The sequence below is a fragment of the Schistocerca gregaria genome, chromosome 3 (genome assembly GCF_023897955.1).
Source record: "Schistocerca gregaria isolate iqSchGreg1 chromosome 3, iqSchGreg1.2, whole genome shotgun sequence".
NCBI lineage: Eukaryota > Metazoa > Arthropoda > Insecta > Orthoptera > Acrididae > Schistocerca > Schistocerca gregaria.
In genome coordinates, this window is record NC_064922.1 from 616,118,244 (window position 1) to 616,137,748 (window position 19,505).

Below are 19,505 nucleotides of genomic sequence, written 5' to 3' on the forward strand. Positions count from 1 at the left end.
CAGTGTCTTACTTCCATGTAAATACACTCCTGGAAATGGAAAAAAGAACACATTGACACCGGTGTGTCAGACCCACCATACTTGCTCCGGACACTGCGAGAGGGCTGTACAAGCAATGATTACACGCACGGCACAGCAGACACACCAGGAACCGCGGTGTTGGCCGTCGAATGGCGCTAGCTGCGCAGCATTTGTGCACCGCCGCCGTCAGTGTCAGCCAGTTTGCCGTGGCATACGGAGCTCCATCGCAGTCTTTAACACTGGTAGCATGCCGCGACAGCGTGGACGTGAACCGTATGTGCAGTTGACGGACTTTGAGCGAGGGCGTATAGTGGGCATGCGGGAGGCCGGGTGGACGTACCGCCGAATTGCTCAACACGTGGGGCGTGAGGTCTCCACAGTACATCGATGTTGTCGCCAGTGGTCGGCGGAAGGTGCACGTGCCCGTCGACCTAGGACCGGACGGCAGCGACGCACGGATGCACACCAAGACCGTAGGATCCTACGCAGTGCCGTAGGGGACCGCACTGCCACTTCCCAGCAAATTAGGGACACTGTTGCTCCTGGGGTATCGGCGAGGACCATTCGCAACCGTCTCCATGAAGCTGGGCTACGGTCCCGCACACCGTTAGGCCGTCTTCCGCTCACGCCCCAATATCGTGCAGCCCGCCTCCAGTGGTGCCGCGACAGGCGTGAATGAAGGGACGAATGGAGACGTGTCGTCTTCAGCGATGAGAGTCGCTTCTGCCTTGGTGCCAATGATGGTCGTATGCGTGTTTGGCGCCGTGCAGGTGAGCGCCACAATCAGGACTGCATACGACCGTAGCACACAGGGCCAACACCCGGCATCATGGTGTGGGGAGCGATCTCCTACACTGGCCGTACACCTCTGGTGATCGTCGAGGGGACACTGAATAGTGCACGGTACATCCAAACCGTCATCGAACCCATCGTTCTACCATTCCTAGACCGGCAAGGGAAATTGCTGTACCAACAGGACAGTGCACGTCCGCATGTATCCCGTGCCACCCAACGTGCTCTAGAAGGTGTAAGTCAACTACCCTGGCCAGCAAGATCTCCGGATCTGCCCCCATTGAGCATGTTTGGGACTGGATGAAGCGTCGTCTCACGCGGTCTTTACGTCCAGCACGAACGCTGGTCCAACTGAGGCGCCAGGTGGAAATGGCATGGCAAGCCGTTCCACTGGACTACATCCAGCATCTCTACGATCGTCTCCATGGGAGAATAGCAGCCTGCATTGCTGCGAAAGGTGGATATACACTGTACTAGTGGCGACATTGTGCATGCTCTGTTGCCTGTGTCTATGTGCCTGAGGTTCTGTCAGTGTGATCATGTGATGTATCTGACCCCAGGAATGTGTCAATAAAGTTTCCCCTTCCTGGGACAATGACTTCACGGTGTTCTTATTTCAATTTCCAGGAGTGTATCACAATAAGAACGACATGATGGGCACATCGTAATGAACCTAACATACACTGAAGAACCAAACAAACTGGTACGCTTGCTTAATATCGTGTAGGGCCCCTTTGAGCATTCAGAAGTGCTGCAACACAATATGGCATGGACTCGATTAATGTCTGAAATAGTGCTGGAGGGAACTGACACCATGAATCCCACAGGACTGTCCATAAACCCGTAAGAGTACGATGTGGTGGAGGTCTCTGCTGAACAGCTCGTTGCAAGGCTTCCCAGATATGCTAAATAAAGTTCACGTCTGGGGAGTTTGGTGGCCAGCAGCAGCGTTTAAACTCAGAAGAGCGTTCCTGGAGCCACTATGTAGCAATATGGACATGTGGGGTGTCGTATTCTCCTGCACAATGGATATGAATGGATGCAGGGGATCAGACAGGATGCTTACATATGTGTCACCTGTTAGAGTCGTGTCTAGACGTATCAGGGTGAGGCGTCAGCCTTACCTAGCTCCTGTCTAGAGCCTGTGTATCGGGAGAATGACTCATGCATGCATAGTGACATGGTCTGAAGCAGGTTCAGTCGAGTACGTAGTTCTAATTTTCATCTGCTATAGGACAGCAGTGTACAGAGACATTCAAGAAACAGGTCAATAGAATGTTCTTGTGAACTGTTCTGTTTATTTCTTGAAGTCTTTTTTTGTTTATTTAGGTTTGTACGGTTTTGTACATGCTTTTAGTAGTGTGAATGATGCGTGAATGTGGTCTACAGTAAATATGTAGATCATTGTTCTACCGATGAACGCTGTACGAATTAACGTGAGAAATTTTTAAGACAGTGTGAATGCAGACGATATGGGTTTTTGTGTCATAATATGTTAAGTAAGCTTATGGTAAAAGGGAAGCTAGTTCTAGTGCAAATCAAAATAGTTGATAAAGTAAAGTATAAACAAAATATCTGAATGCTAAATGTTTATTTCGGGAAAAAGTACAGTTCGAAAGTGTGTTATTTGTTGATTGGTTAGCCATGAAAAGCGCGGACTAACGAGGGAGAATAATATTTTTCTATAGGCCTTAAAGGAAATTGACCAATCAGAACGGAGTATTCTTCGCGTGTCTTTTCTCTTGGAGATATAAGATGCTTACAGCAGTCTATGTAGTCGGAGCCCAGCCTTTCAATGGTAAGATCAGCACGGGCTTGTCCGACAACGTGTACATTATCAAGGTCTAGGATATATCAAAGTTTTGTCAGTATTTCCACCTTTCATTCAAAATTAAGACCTTTTCCCGATTCTTGGGATAGTTGCGTTGTATGCAGCCTTGGTGCGAGTTGCAGTACGGTAGGTTTCTGCTTGGCTTTCCTACCGGCGATTTGCTGCAACGAGTTCACAGGTAGGTGCAGGTAAAGGACCGTGTCGCCGCAAGGTGTCCCACATCACTGCAACTGAACACGCCCTACACCACTACAGAGCCTCCACCATCTTGAACAGTCCCCTGCTGACATGCAGGGTCCAAGGTTTCATAAAGTTGTCCCCATACCCGTTTATGTCCATCTGCTCGATACAATTTGAAACGAGACTCCTCCGACCAGACAACATGTTTCCAGTCATCAACAATCAAATGTCACTGTTGACTGGCCCAGGCGAGGCGTAAAGCTTTGTGTCATCAAAGATAAACGAGTGGGCCTTCGGCTCCGAAAGCCCATATCGATAATGTTTCTTTGAATGGTTCGCATACTGACACTTGTTGTTTGCCCAGCATTGAAATCTGCAGCAATTTGCGGAAGGTGTGGACTCCTGTTACTCTGAAAGAGTCTCCTCGGTCGTAGTTGGTCCCGTTCTTGCAGATTATTTTTCTGGCCACATTTTGATGTTTTATACGATTCCTGATGTTCACAGTACACTCGCGAAATGGTCGTACGGGAAACTCTCCACTTCATCGCTGCCTCGTAGATGCTGTGCCCCATCGGTCGTGCACCGACTATAACACCACGTTCAAACTCACTTAAATCTTGATAATCTGCCATTGACTCTGCAGTAACCGATCTAACAACTTCGGCGAACACGTGTTGTCTTTTATAGTCGTTGCCTTCCGCAGCGCCGTATTCTGCCTGTTTACGTATCTCTGTTTTTGACCATGCTTGCCTATACCAGTTTCTTTGGCGTTTCCGTGTATAAAGCTACAAATAAAGCAAAAAATAAATTTTTTACCGAGTATAGTCCCCCATTCGGATCTCCGGTCGGGGACTACTCAAGAGGATGTCGTTATCAGGAGAAAGAAAACTGGTGTTCTACGGATCGGAGCGTGGAATGTCAGATCACTCAATCGGGCAGGTAGGTTAGAAAATTTAAAAAGGGAAATGGAAGTTAGATATAGTGGGAATTAGTGAAGTTCGGTGCAAGGAGGAACAAGACTTCTGGTCATAGACTACAGGGTTATAAACACAAAATCAAATAGGGGTAATGCAGGAGTAGGTTTAATAATGAATAGGAAAATAGGAATGCGGGTAAGCTACTACAAACAGCATAGTGAACGCATTATTGTGGCCAAGATAGATACGAAGCCCACACCTACTACAGTAGTACAAGTTTATATGCCAACTAGCTCTGCAGATGATGAAAAAATTGATGAAATGTATGATGAGATAAAAGAAATTATTCAGGTAGTGAAGGGAGACGAAAATTTAATAGTCATGGGTGACTGGAATTCGTCAGTAGGAAAAGGGAGAGAAGGAAACATAGTAGGTGAATATGGATTGAGGGGAAGAAATGAAAGAGGAAGCCGTCTGGTAGAATTTTGCACAGAGCATAACTTAGTAATAGCTAATACTTGGTTCAAGAATCATAAAAGAAGGTTGTATACATGGAAGAATCCTGGAGATACTAAAAGGTATTAGATAGATTACATAATGGTAAGACAGAGATTTAGGAACCAGGTTTTAAATTGTAAGACATTTCCAGGGGCAGATGTGGACTCTGACCACAATCTATTGGTTATGACCTGTAGATTAAAACTGAAGAAACTGCAAAAAGGTGGGAATTTAAGGATATGGGACCTGGATAAACTGAAAGAAGCAGAGGTTGTACAGAGTTTCAGGGAGAGCATAAGGGAACAATTGACAGGAATGGGGGAAAGAAATGCGGTAGAAGAAGAATGGGTAGCTTAGAGGGATGAAGTAGTGAAGGCAGCAGAGGATGAAGTAGGTAAAAAGACGAGGGCTAGTAGAAATCTTTCGGTAACAGAAGAAATGTTAAATTTAATTGATGAAAGGAGAAAATATAAAAATGCAGTAAATGAAGCAGGCAAAAAGGAATACAAACGTCTTAAAAATGAGATCGACAGGAAGTGCAAAATGGCTAAGCAGGGATGGCTAGAGGACAAATGTAAGGATGTAGAGACTTATCTCACTAGGGGTAAGATAGATACTGCCTACAGGAAAATTAAAGAGACCTTTGGAGATAAGAGAACCACTTGTATGAATATCAAGAGTTCAGAAGGAAGATATAGTGGGAATTAGTGAAGTTCGGTGCAAGGAGGAACAAGACTTCTGGTCATAGACTACAGGGTTATAAACACAAAATCAAATAGGGGTAATGCAGGAGTAGGTTTAATAATGAATAGGAAAATAGGAATGCGGGTAAGCTACTACAAACAGCATAGTGAACGCATTATTGTGGCCAAGATAGATACGAAGCCCACACCTACTACAGTAGTACAAGTTTATATGCCAACTAGCTCTGCAGATGATGAAAAAATTGATGAAATGTATGATGAGATAAAAGAAATTATTCAGGTAGTGAAGGGAGACGAAAATTTAATAGTCATGGGTGACTGGAATTCGTCAGTAGGAAAAGGGAGAGAAGGAAACATAGTAGGTGAATATGGATTGAGGGGAAGAAATGAAAGAGGAAGCCGTCTGGTAGAATTTTGCACAGAGCATAACTTAGTAATAGCTAATACTTGGTTCAAGAATCATAAAAGAAGGTTGTATACATGGAAGAATCCTGGAGATACTAAAAGGTATTAGATAGATTACATAATGGTAAGACAGAGATTTAGGAACCAGGTTTTAAATTGTAAGACATTTCCAGGGGCAGATGTGGACTCTGACCACAATCTATTGGTTATGACCTGTAGATTAAAACTGAAGAAACTGCAAAAAGGTGGGAATTTAAGGATATGGGACCTGGATAAACTGAAAGAAGCAGAGGTTGTACAGAGTTTCAGGGAGAGCATAAGGGAACAATTGACAGGAATGGGGGAAAGAAATGCGGTAGAAGAAGAATGGGTAGCTTAGAGGGATGAAGTAGTGAAGGCAGCAGAGGATGAAGTAGGTAAAAAGACGAGGGCTAGTAGAAATCTTTCGGTAACAGAAGAAATGTTAAATTTAATTGATGAAAGGAGAAAATATAAAAATGCAGTAAATGAAGCAGGCAAAAAGGAATACAAACGTCTTAAAAATGAGATCGACAGGAAGTGCAAAATGGCTAAGCAGGGATGGCTAGAGGACAAATGTAAGGATGTAGAGACTTATCTCACTAGGGGTAAGATAGATACTGCCTACAGGAAAATTAAAGAGACCTTTGGAGATAAGAGAACCACTTGTATGAATATCAAGAGTTCAGAAGGAAAACCAGTTCTAAGCAAAGAAGGGAAAGCAGGAAGGTGGAAGGAGTATATAGAGGGTCTATACAAGAGCGATGTACTTGAGGATAATATTATGGAAATGGAAGAGGATGTGGATGAGGATGAGATGGGAGATGCGATACTGCGTGGAGTGTTTAGCAGAGAACTGAAAGACCTGAGTCGGAACAAGGCCCCCGATGTTGACAACATTCCATTAGAACTACTGACGGCCTTGGGAGAGCCAGTCCTGACAAAACTCTACCATCTGGTGAACAAGGTGTATGAAACAGGCGAAATACCATGAGACTTCAAGAAGAATATAATAATTCCAATCCCAAAGAAAGCAGGTATTGACGAATGTGAAAATTACCGAACAATCAGCCTAATAAGCCACAGCTGCAAAATACTAAGACGAATTCTTTACAGACGAATGGAAAAACTAGTAGAAGCCGACCTCGGGGAAGATCAGTTTGGATTCCGTAGAAATACTGGAATACGTGAGGCAATACTGACCATTAAGGAAAGGCAAACCTACGTTTCTAGCATTTGTAGACGTAGAGAAAGCTTTTGACAATGTGGACTGGAATACTCTCTTTCAAATTCTAAAGGTGGCAGGGGTAAAATACAGGGAGCGAAAGGCTATTTACAATTTGTACAGAAACCAGATGACAGTTATAAGAGTCGAGGGACATGAAAGGGAAGCAGCGATTGGGAAGTGAGTGAGACACGGTTGTAGCCTCTCCCCGATGTCATTCAATCTGTATATTGAGCAAGCAGTAAAGGAAACAAAAGAAAAATTCGGAGTAGGTATTAAAATCCAGGGAGAAGAAATAAAAACTTTGAGGTTCGCCGATGACATTGTAATTCTGTCAGAGACAGCAAAAGGACTTGGAAGAGCAGTTGAACGGAATGGACAGTGTCTTGAAAGGAGGGTATAAGATGAACATCAACAAAAGCAAATCGAGGATAATGGAATGTAGTCAAATTAAGTCGGGTGATGCTGAGGGAATTAGATTAGGAAATGAGACACTTGAAGTAGTAAAGGAGTTTTCCTATTTGGGGAGCAAAATAACTGATGATGGAAGTAGAGAGGATATAAAATGTAGATTGGCAATGGCAAGGAGGGCGTTTCTGAAGAAGAGAAATCTGTTAACATCGAGTATAGATTTAAGTGTCAGGAAGTCATTTCTGAAAGTATTTGTATGGAGTGTAGCCATGTATGGAAGTGAAACATGGACAATAAATAGTTTGGACAAGAAGAGAATAGAAGCTTTCGAAATGTGGTGCTACAGAAGAATGCTGAAGATTATATGGGTAGATCACATAACTAACGAGGAGGTATTGAATAGGATTGGGGAAAAGAGAAGTTTGTGGCAAAACTTGACTAGAAGAAGGGGTCGGTTGGTAGGACATGTTCTGAGGCATCAAGGGATCACCAATTTAGTACTGGAGGGCAGCGTGGAGGGTAAAAATCGTAGAGGGAGACCAAGAGATGAATACACTAAGCAGATTCAGAAGGATGCAGGTTGCAGTAGGTACTGGGAGATGAAGATGCTTGCACAGGATAGAGTGGCATGGAGAGCTGCATCAAACCAGTCTCAGGACTGAAGACCACAACAACAACAACATATTCTGTAAAATCGTTTGAGGAAGATTGCAGGGCGTGCGCGTCGATTCTGTCATCGCCGACCGGCCGATAGGTGGCAAACGCTTGTCGTCCTCCCCTACTGAACAAATGAATGAATTCATTCACATGCGTGACCTTATACCTTTATCAGTTTGTAGCCCTTACAAAAAGGACAAATTGGCGCTATTAACAGTGTCCTTAAACCTCAGTTTTTACCCTTTAGGACTGACTATTCGTAATGCCCAAATAGTGGATGATCTTTTCTATTACAACATGATTTTTGAACAGAATTTCAAAAAATTAGAATCAATAGGAGAGTACTTGTAATTTTTTGTAGTATTGAAGCACTTATCAATTTTCGAGAAAAGCCGAGAGTGGTGGATGGACAAAGTTTCCTTTTATTTGTCTGTTTAATTTAATATTTTGATTCTATGCAAACTATGTGATTAAAATTATCCTGACACCCACAAAAATGTACGTTTTTCAAAAAAATGGTTCAAATGGCTCTGAGCAATATGGGACTCAACTGCTGTGGTCATTAGTCCCCTAGAACTTAGAACTACGTAAACCTAACTAACCTAAGGACATCACACACATCCATGCCCGAGGCAGGATTCGAACCTGCGACCGTAGCAGTCGCACGGTTCCGGGCTGCGCCCCTAGAACCGCGAGACCAACGCGGCCGGCGTACGTTTTTCATATTAGGTGCATTGTGCTGCTGCCTCCTGCGAGGTACTCAATATCAGCGCCTCAGTAGTCATTATACATCGTGAGAGAGCAGAATGGGGCGCTCTGCGGAACTCACACACTTCGAACGTGGTCAGGTGATTGGGTGTCACTTATGTCATACGTCTGTAGGCGAGATTTCCACACTCCTAAACGTTCCCAGGTCCACTTGTTTCCGATGTAATAGTCAAGTGGAAAATTGAAGGTACGCATACAGCACTAAAGCTTAACGGCCCACCTCGTCTGTTGACTGACTGCCGGCAGTTGAAGAGGTTCGTAATGTGTAGTAAGCAGATATCTATCCAGACCATCACAGAGGAATTCCAAACTGCAACAGGATCCACTGCAAGTAATATGACAGTTAGACGGGAGGTGAGAAAACTAGTATTTCATGGTTGAGTGGCTGCTCATAAGCCACACATCTTTTCGGAAAATGCCAAACGATGCCTCGCTTGTTGTAAGGAGCGAAGACTTTGGACAACTGAACACTATGGCTCTTCCCACATGTGCCACCTGCCCATAACTCACAAAACTACAGCTCTTCCCACATGTGCCACCTGCTCGTAACTCCCACCACTACGGCTCTTCCCACATGTGCCACCTGCTCGTAACTCCCACCACTACATTTTTACAACATGAGCCACGTACCCATAACTCCCACCATACGTCTCTCCTCACATGTGCCAAATGCCGTAACTCCCACCACTACGGCTCTTCCCACATGTGCCACCTACCCATAACTCCCACGACTATGGCTCTTCCCACATGTGCCACCTACCCATAACTCCCACAACTACGGCTCTTCCCACATGTGCTACCTGCCCATAACTCCCACCACTATGACTCTTCCCACATGTGCCACCTACCCATAACTCCCATCACTAAGGCTCTTCCCACATGTGCCACGTGACCGTAAATACCACCACTACGGCTCTTCCCACAGGTGCCACCTGCCTGTAACTCCCACCACTACAGCTCTTCTCACATGTCCACCTACCCATAACTCCCACCACTACGGCTCTCCTCACATGTGCCACGTGCCCCTATCTCCCACCGCTACTGCACATCCCAAATGTGCCACCGGCCCGTGACTAACACCACTACGCCTCTTCTCACATGTGCCACCTGCCCGTAACTCCCACCACTACGGCTCTTCCCACATGTGCCACCTGCTCGTAACTCCCATCGCTATGGCTCTTCCCACATGTGCCACCTGCCCATGACTCCCACCACTATGGCTCTTCCCACATGTGCCACTTGCGCATAACTCCCACCACTACATCTTTTCCCACATGAGCCATCGACCCATAACTCCCACCACTACGGCTCTCCTCACATGTGCCACTTGCCCATAACTCCCACCGCTATGGCTCTCCCCACATGTGCCACCTGCCCATAACTTCCACCACTACGGCTCTTCCTACATGTTCCACCTGCTCGTAACTCCCATCGCTACGGCTCTTCCCACATGTGCCACCTGCCCATGACTCCCACCACTAGGGCTCTTCCCACATATGCCAGCTGCTCCTAACTACAACCACTATGGCTCTTCCCACATGTGCCACTTGCGTGTAACTCCCACCACTACATCTTTTCCCACATGTGCCACCTACCCATAACTCCCACCACTACGGCTCTCCTCACACGTGCCACCTGCCTGTAACTCCCACCACTACGGCTCTTCCCACATGTGCCACCTACCCATAACTCCCCCTACTACGGCTCTTCCCACGTCCACTACGGCTCTTCCCACATGTGCCACCTGCCGTAACTCCCACCACTAGGGCTCTTCCCACCTGTGCCACCTACCCGTAACTCCCACCACTACAGCTCTTCCCACATGTGCTACCTGCCCATAACTCCCACCACTATGGCTCTTCCCACATGTGCCACCTACCCATAACTCCCATCACTACGGCTCTTCCCACATGTGCCACGTGCCCCCAACTACCACCACTACGGCTCTTCCCACATGTGCTACCTGCCTGTAACTCCCACCACTACATCTTTTTCCACATGTGCCACCGACCCATAACTCCCACCACTATGGGTCTCCTCACATGTGCCACCTGCCCATAACTTCCACCACTACGGCTCTTCCCACATGTGCCACCTACCCATAACTGCCCCCACTACGGCTCTTCCCACATGTGCCACCTGCCCATTACTCCCACCACTACGGCTCTCCTCACATGTGCCACGTGCCCCTATCTCCCACCACTACTGCTCATCCCAAATGTGCCACCGGCCCATAACTCCCACCACTACAGCTCTTCCCATATGTGCCACTTACCCGTAACTCCCACCACTAAGGCTCTTCCCACATGTGCCACCTGCCTGTAACTCCCACCACTACATCTTTTCCCACATGTGCCACCTGCCCATAACTCCCACCACTATGGCTCTTCCCACATGTGCCACCTACCCATAACTCCCATCACTACGGCTCTTCCCACATGTGCCACGTGCCCCCAACTACCACCACTACGGCTCTTCCCACATGTGCTACCTGCCTGTAACTCCCACCACTACATCTTTTTCCACATGTGCCACCGACCCATAACTCCCACCACTATGGGTCTCCTCACATGTGCCACCTGCACATAACTTCCACCACTACAGGTCTTCCCACGTGTGCCACCTGCTCCTACCTCTCACCACTACGACTCATCCCACACATGCCACCTGCCCATCACTCCCACCACTAAAGCTCTTCTCACATGTCCACCTACCCATAACTCCCACCACTATGCCTCTTCCCACATGTGCCACCTACCTATAACTCCCATCACTACGGCTCTTCCCACATGAGCCACCAGCCTGTAACTCCCACCACTACATCTTTTCCCACATGTGCCACCTACCCATAACTCCCACCACTATGGCTCTCCTCACATGTGCCACCTGCCCATAACTCCCACCACTACGGATCTTCCCACATGTGCCACCTACCCATAACTCCCCCCACTACAGCTTTTCCCACATGTGCCACCTGCCCATAACTCCCCCCACTACGGGTCTTCCCACGTGTGCCACCTGCCCCTGACTCCCACCCACTACGACTCATCCCACACATGCCACCTGCCCATCACTCCCACAACTACAGCTCTTCTCACATGTCCACCTACCCATAACTCCCACCACTACGGCTCTCCTCACATGTGCCACATGCCCCTATCTCCCACCACTACTGCTCATCCCAAATGTGCCACTGGCCCGTAACTCCCACCACTAAGGCTCTTCCCATATGTGCCACTTACCCGTAACTCCCACCACTAAGGCTCTTCCTACATGTGCCACCTGCCCATAACTCCCACCACTAGGGCTCTTCCCACAAGTGCCACCTGCCCGTAACTCCCACCACTACGGCTCTTCCCACATGTGCCACCTGCCCGTAAGTTCCACTACTACGGCTTATCCCAAATGTGCCACCGGCCCATAACTTCCACCACTACAGCTCTTCCCACATGTGCCACCTGCCTGTAACTCCCACCACTACGGCTCTTCCCACATGTGTCACCTGCCCCTAACTCCCACCATTACATCTTTTCCCACATGTGCCACGTGCCCCTAACTACCACCACTACGGCTCCTCCCACATGTGCCACCTGTCTGTTACTCCCACCACTACGGCTCTTCCCATATGTACCACCTGCCCATAACTCCCACCACTTCGGCTCTTCTCACATGTGCCACCTGGCCGTAACTCCCACCACTATGGCTCTTCCCACATGTACCACCTGCCCATAACTCCCACCATTACCGCACTTCCCACATGTGCCACCTGCCCGTAACTCCCACCACTACGGCTCTTCTCACATGTGCCACCTGGCCGTAACTCCCACCACTACGGCTCATCCCACATTTGCCACGTGCCCGTAACTCCCACTACTACGGCTCTTCTCACATGTGCCACCTTCCCGTAACTCCCACCACTATGGCTCTTCCCATACTTGCGACCTGCCCATCAGTCCCACCAACATGGCTCTCCTCACATGGGCCCTGCCGTCTTCGCATCTACCGGCCATGGTGTTCTGCCTGTGTTATAACATTTGCTGGTACCATTAGTGGTTTGATGACCAAGCGCATAAACGGAATCTGCCGTGCGAATATTTGGTCGACGTAAGATCAGACTTGAGTATTTTACCAAGAAACCAACTGCATAAATGCCACCCAGCGACAAACTGCAGAATGTTGGCGTGTGGAGCTACATCTGGGATTGCAACGTTCTTAGCATGCAATTTAGTCGTCGCAGACATGGCAGAGCCGATAATTGGGGCGGATCTCTCAGTGCACTTCCGCCTGCTCCCAGACGTCGCTAACCCTACTAGCTGGACACCGTCACCAGGCCGAGTTCCGACGCCACGCCGTCGACTGCCACGCCAAGGTCATCCAGGTTGCAGAACAAGAGTACACCAAACTGCTCGACCTGTTTTCGTCGCCCACAAGGCGTCCCGGGGTCCGCAACAGATGTGCCGTGATACTGTCCATTATATAAATACCATAGTAGCCCCCTGGTGTCAAGTAGGCCCAGATGGCTGAATGTGAAATTTGACACCACATTGGCCGAAGGCATCGTTCACCTCTCCAGCAGCCCATGATCGTCATCCGTCCATCTCGTGCACAAGAAGAATAGTGCGTGGCGGTCATGTGGTGATTACCGTGCTTTAACTGCTAGGACCATCGCTGACCTTTACCTTGTGCCACATTTGAAAGACTACAATTTCGCCACAAGCGGAAAAAAAGCGATCAACGTCCTTTATTGTGCCAAGGCATACACCTAGATTCCTGTTGCCGAACGAGACATTCTCAAAACAGCTATTATAACACCTTTTGGCCTATTTGAAGGTTCGTTTATAACCTCTGGCCCGAGGAACGCGACGCAAACGTGGTAGCGATTTATAGACCCAGTGCTACGAGGTTTATTGAATTGTTCCGTGTACTTGGACGAGAACCTCGTCTTTTCAGAAACACCGGAGGAACACGAGTGTCATCTCAAGGAAATCATGAGAGCCTGGCTGCAAACACAATCGTCCTGAATGTTTCTAAGTGTGTGTTCGGTCAATGTGGAATAACTTTCTTGGGCCACAAAATTTCACTGGAGGGATCACGCCCCTTACGAGAGAAAGTCGTGGCCATATTAAATATCCGCGTCCGCTAACAAAAACCGCTGCCACCTTCCACAGGCAGCTGAACTGCAGGAGCCGCTCACAGCTTCACTGGCTGGTCCAAAAGCAAAAGGCAAGGTAGTCATGCAGTGGACACCAGTGATGATCGATGTTTTCGAAGCTGCCAAAAATAGCACTGCCGACGCTGCATCCTCGCTCATCCGACGGCAAATGCACCCCTCGCAGGAGTAGTGGATACTAGCCAGACAGTCTTTGGGGCTGTTCTCCAGCAGTATGTAAATGAGACATGGCAAACCCTCGCCTTTTCCTCACACAAGCAAACGCCTGCGCAACAACGATGGAGTGTGTACGACAGAGAATTGTCGGCCATTTACGCAGCGGTGAGATATTTCCGTATACAATTGGAATCAAGTGTATTTACAATATATACAGACCATAAAACCCTCACGTACGCCTTCCACCAAAGCAATGACAAGTGGTCGCCGAGACAATTCATCCAACTTGAGTTTGCGGCACAGGTATCCAACATGTCTCAGGGCTGAATAACGTTGCAGCTAACTGATTGTCACTAGTCGGTGCCATTACGTAAAATGTTGACCTCCTATGCCTGTCCATTGTGCAACAATCTGATCAGGAACTCTACGACTTACTCAGGGATACTGAGCCAAGCCTTCAGCTCAGACTCGTAAACGTGACACGTTTAGCGGTTGCCCTGATTCCTGGCTGACATGAAGTAGTGAACGCCGTGAAAAACGCGTTTGCGGAGCTCTGCTGGCACGTATGGGTGAGGGGAATTTGTCGATATACGCTCCTCAACGGGGGACGATTCACATTTTCCAGATTTTATAGCGCAGCTGAGGGAGCATATCTCTCAAATCTGGCCCTGGCCAGCATCACGTCATGACTCACAACCAACATTTGTGCACAAGGAGTTGATGGGCATCAGACCAGCACTTACTACTCCTTATACTGAACAGGTCCTGGCCCATCATGACAAGACGTTGGACATTTTAATCACCCACAAACGTCACACCATTTCCATCGGCAGCGTAAAGCCTGCACTCATGTTAGAAGACTCACTACTCTCCAAACATGTCACCCGCCTATCTGCCTCCACTGTCTTAGCAAAGCTATTGGCCGCATCCCACTCTCCTGTGCCACATCCACTAAGCCACATGCACTCTGGCCGTCATGTACATTTTTCTTCAAGATTCCGAGACAATGCCGAGCCTTGTGAACGCTGATGATCTTCACTTCTCCTTGGGGGACTGGTGTGGCGACTATGTGAGATCGCATTTTTGGCATGCTCGGTCACCTGATCGCCACCGAATGTGAAGGAATATGCGCACCTGCTGCTTCGGGTGCTGCCTTGCTACAGCGCGGTCGCTCTGTGGTCTGTGATTTAGTAATTAACTATTATGTTGTTGTTGAAGGAGGTAAATGTTCATATTTTCTCTCCTATTCGAGTTTATTACACAGAGTAGCTGGAAGCAACTATGTTAAGTCAGAGCAGCGAATTGTTGAATGCAACAACTGCCGTCCGTAGTTCACACGTCGAGAACGTAAAAATAAATTGCGGCCTCGTATCCCTACGAGATTAGCGACAACTCCTTATCGAGCTCCAGAAATTAACGATCCCAAAACGTTGGCGCACGTGAATTCTGGCGCATGTTCCTAGCATTAACATGGCTGCAGTGTACCTACCCCAAATTCATCCCAAATTCCTACAAGGACACATTCTCCTCCTATTTCTGAACAACGTAATCGCAATAGTAGTTTAGCATTTGCCTGTGATCAAGGAAGACCCATCACGTATTGATGAAACATTCAGTTTTACAATGGCAGAGTGTTTGTAGTAGACTCTGAAGGAAGCAATCTGTACTTCATCTATGGAACCAAAAGCATCAAGTGAAACAAGAAAATACCGAAAAATACCATTTTGTGTTTAGAAGGGAGGAAAAAGGCCTAAAAAATCAAGGTGGAGATCTCCAATCCAAGAAACAGGATCATCTCATATTCCATGGGGTGGAACGCAGCACAATATGCTGTCTCCTGGGTTCAGTGTTAGGCGGTGAAGATTCGATCGTGCCAGGCGGTTTGTAATTGTTTTGCAAGGTTTCCCACATTAATATCGTAGAATGCTGATCTAGGGCACAGTTGAACCGAACAAATCAATAATGCAATTTAAAAGCACATATTATTAAACTTTAATTAAGTCAGTTAACTTAAGAACACAGAAAGCATATGCAATAAATCCACCAATTTGAGGAAATGTGAAGTTTTGTAAGTAAACAGTGCTATACATGGCATAAGTTCAATAAACGTTTTTAAACATTTATTTCCCGTTTGTTCTCTGTGAGGAGTATTAATGCATAGCATACACTCACCAGCCACAACTTTTTGACCACCGACTTACTATCGATATAAAACTGTCTAGGCAACAGAAGCATCACATGTCGAGGAATGACTGCTAAAGGCACACAATCTAACTGAGTTTGAAGGAGGGCAGCTTGTGATGACCCAGAGCATTTCGATAACTGCACGACGTACTACGTGTTCGAGGAGTGCTGTGGTGAGTGTCTTAAACACGTGTCGAAACTGAGGTGAAAACGTGTCTAGACGTTGTGGAGTTGAACGACCACGCTTCATTACAGATGTTGGATGCCGTAGGCTGTGCAGATGGTAAAACATGACAGGCGGCGAACTGTGAAAGAACTAACATCAGACTTTAATGATGGGCAGAGTACAAGTGTGTCTGAACACTCATTGCACTGAACACTCCAAACGATGGGCCTTCACAGCCAGCGACCCATGCCAGTGCCAATGTTAACACCATGACACCAGCATTTAACAGCGGAAGAGCTTTGCATGGTCGATGAATCCCGATACCTTCTTCATCATGTCGATAGGAGGGAGTGAATCCGCTGTCTTCCAAGGGAACAGCTCCTCGACACCTGTACTGTGGGATGGCGACAAGCTGGTGATGGCTCCATTGTGCTCTGGGGAACATTCACGTGTCTAGTGGAGTTCGTCCAAGGCACCATGACGGCCAAGGCGTATCGTATACTGATCGTAGACCATGAAAACCCTTCATGACGATCGCCTCTCCCAACGGCAATGGCATTTTGCGTCAAAATCATGCACCATGCCATAAGGCCAGGAATGTGATGGAATGGTTCGAGGAGCACAGTGGCGAGTTCCAGTTGATGTGCTGGCCCCCCAACTCTCCATATCTGAGCCCGACTAACGCATGTGGAATGTGACTAAGCGTGGTGTCAGAGTTCATGATTCCCTTGCCCGGAATGTACGGGAATTAGGTGACTTGTGTATGCAGACGTTGCGCCAACTCCCTCCAGAGACTTACCAAGGCCTTATTGCTTTCATGCCTCTACGCGTCACCCCTGTTATCGGTGCCAAAGATGGATATACCGACTGTTAGGCGGATTGTCGTAATGCTCTGGCTGATCAGTGTATTTGCTGGTTATTTTTGTTAGTAATCAACAGGAATTTCTCAAGTTTCCTGGTGTCAGAAACGGCTATTTTAGAATCTTGCCCCCTTTGCATAACTTTCTGTGGACGCCTGTGTTGTTGTTGTCTTCAGTCCAGAGACTGGTTTGATGGAGCTCTCCATGCTACTGTATCCTGTGCAAGCTTCTTCATCACCCAGTACCTCTGAATCTGATTAGTGTATTCATCTCTTGGTCTCCCTCTATTCTCTTCTTGTCCAAACTATTTATCGTCCATGTTTCACTTCCATACATGGCTACACTCCATACAAATACTTTCAGAAACGACTCCCTGGCACTTAAATCTATACTCGATGTAACCAAATTTCTCTTCTTCGGAAAAGCTTTCCTTGCCATTGCCAGTCTACATTTTTTATCCTCTCTACTTCGACCATCATCAGTTATTTTGCTCCACAAATAGCAAAGCTCCTTTACTACTTTAAGTGTCTCATTTCCTAATCTAATTCCCTCAGCATCAACCGAGTTAACTCGACTACATTCCATTATCCTCGTTTTCTTTTGCTGGTGTTCATCTTATATCCTTCTTTCAAGACACTGTCCATTCCGTTCAACTGCTCTTCCAAGTCCTTTGCTGTCTCTGACAGAATTACAATGTCATCGGCAAACCTCAAAGTTTTTATTTCTTCTTCATGGATTTTAAATCCTACTCTGAATTTTTCTTTTGTTTCCTTTACGGCTTGCTCAATATATAGATTGAATAACATCGGGGATAAGCTACTACCATGTCTCACTCCATTCCCAACCACTGCTTCCCTTTCATGTCCCTCGACTCTTATAACTGCCATCTGCTTTCTGTACAAATTTTAAATAGCATTTCGCTCCCTGTATTTTACCCCTGCCAGCTTCATAACTCGAAAGAGAGTATTCCAGTCAACATTGTCAAAATCTTACTCTAAGTCTACAAATGCTAGAAACGTAGGTTTGCTTTCCTTAATCTACCTTCTAAGATACGTCGTAGGGTCAGTATTGCCTCACGTGTTCCAACATTTCTACAGAATCCAAACTGATCTTCCACGAGGTCGGCGTCTACCAGTTTTTCCATTCATCTGTACAGAATTCGCGTTAGTATTTTGCAGCTGTGACTTATTAAACTGATAGTTCTGTAATTTTCACATCTGTCAACACTTGCTTTCTTTGCGATTGGAATAATTATATTCTTCTTGAAGTCTGAGGGAATTTCGCCTGTCTCATACATCCTGCTCACTAGATGGTAGAGTTTTGTCTGGGCTGGGTCTCCCAAGACTGTCAGTAGTTCTAATGGAATGTTGTCCACTCCCGGGGCCTTGTTTCGACTAAGGTCTTTGAGTGCTCTGTCAAAGACTTCACGCAGTATCATATCTCCCATTTCATCTTCATCTCCATCGTCTTCCATTTCCATAATATTGTCCTCAAGTACATCGCTCTTGTATAGACCCTCTATATACTCCTTCCACCTTCCTGCTTTCCCTTCTTTGCTTAGAACTGGTTTTCCTGCTGAACTCTTGATATTCATACAAGTGGTTCTCTTTCCTCCAAAGGTCTCTTTAATTTTCCTGTATGCAGTATCTATCTTACCTCTAGTGAGATAAGCCGCTACATCCTTACATTTGTCCTCTAGCCATCCCTGGTTAGCCATTTTGCACTTCCTGTCGATCTCATTTTTGAGACGTTTGTATTCCTTTTTGCCTGCTTCATTTACTGCATTTTTATATTTTCTCCTTTCTTCAATTAAATTCAATATTTCGTCTGTTACCAAGGCTTTCTACTAGCCCTCGTCTTTTTAACTACTTGATCCTCTGCTACCTTCGCTATTTCATCCCTTAAAGCTACCCATTCTTCTTCTACTGTATTCCTTTCCCCCATTTCTGTCAATCGCTCCCTTATGCTCTCCCTGAAACTCTCTACACCCTCTTGTTCTGTCAGTTTACCCAGGCCCTATCTCCTTAAATTCCCACCTTTCTGCAATTTCTTCAGTTTTAATCTACAGTTCATAAATAATAGACTGTGGTCAGAGTCCACATCTGCCCCTGGAAATGTCTTACAATTTAAAACCTGGTTCTAAATCTGTCTTACTATTATGTAATCTATCTGAAACCTTCTAGTACCTCCAGGCCTCTTCCACGTATACAACCTTCTTTCATGATTCTTGAACCAAGTGTTAGCTATAACTAAGTTATGCTCTGTGCAAAATTTTACCAGGCGGCTTCCTCTTTCGCCTCGACGCCTGTGTATAACATACTAAATAATAGGTTTTGGGAGACATTAGCTGAATGGAACTCGAACACCGTAATCTATAACTCATAGTTAGTAATTAGTGCTCATGTCCTGTCAGAGAACGGACGCTTCCTTTTTAAATTCGAAGTGAAATAAGCACGACAGAGTAAACGAGTGGCTAGACCTGCTGCTTTACTGTTGATTAAGGCATGAAAACGGGTCAACACTCGTTGGCTTACTTGTGATT

At 46.6% G+C, this 19,505-nt stretch overlaps 1 protein-coding gene across 1 annotated transcript in view; it reads left to right on the forward strand.

Moving 5' to 3' along the window:
* The window catches only part of LOC126355531 (ATP-binding cassette sub-family B member 5-like), a 188,199-nt gene that overhangs the window by 38,213 nt on the left and 130,481 nt on the right, over window positions 1-19,505 (forward strand). The gene's annotated exons all lie outside the window — the stretch shown is intronic.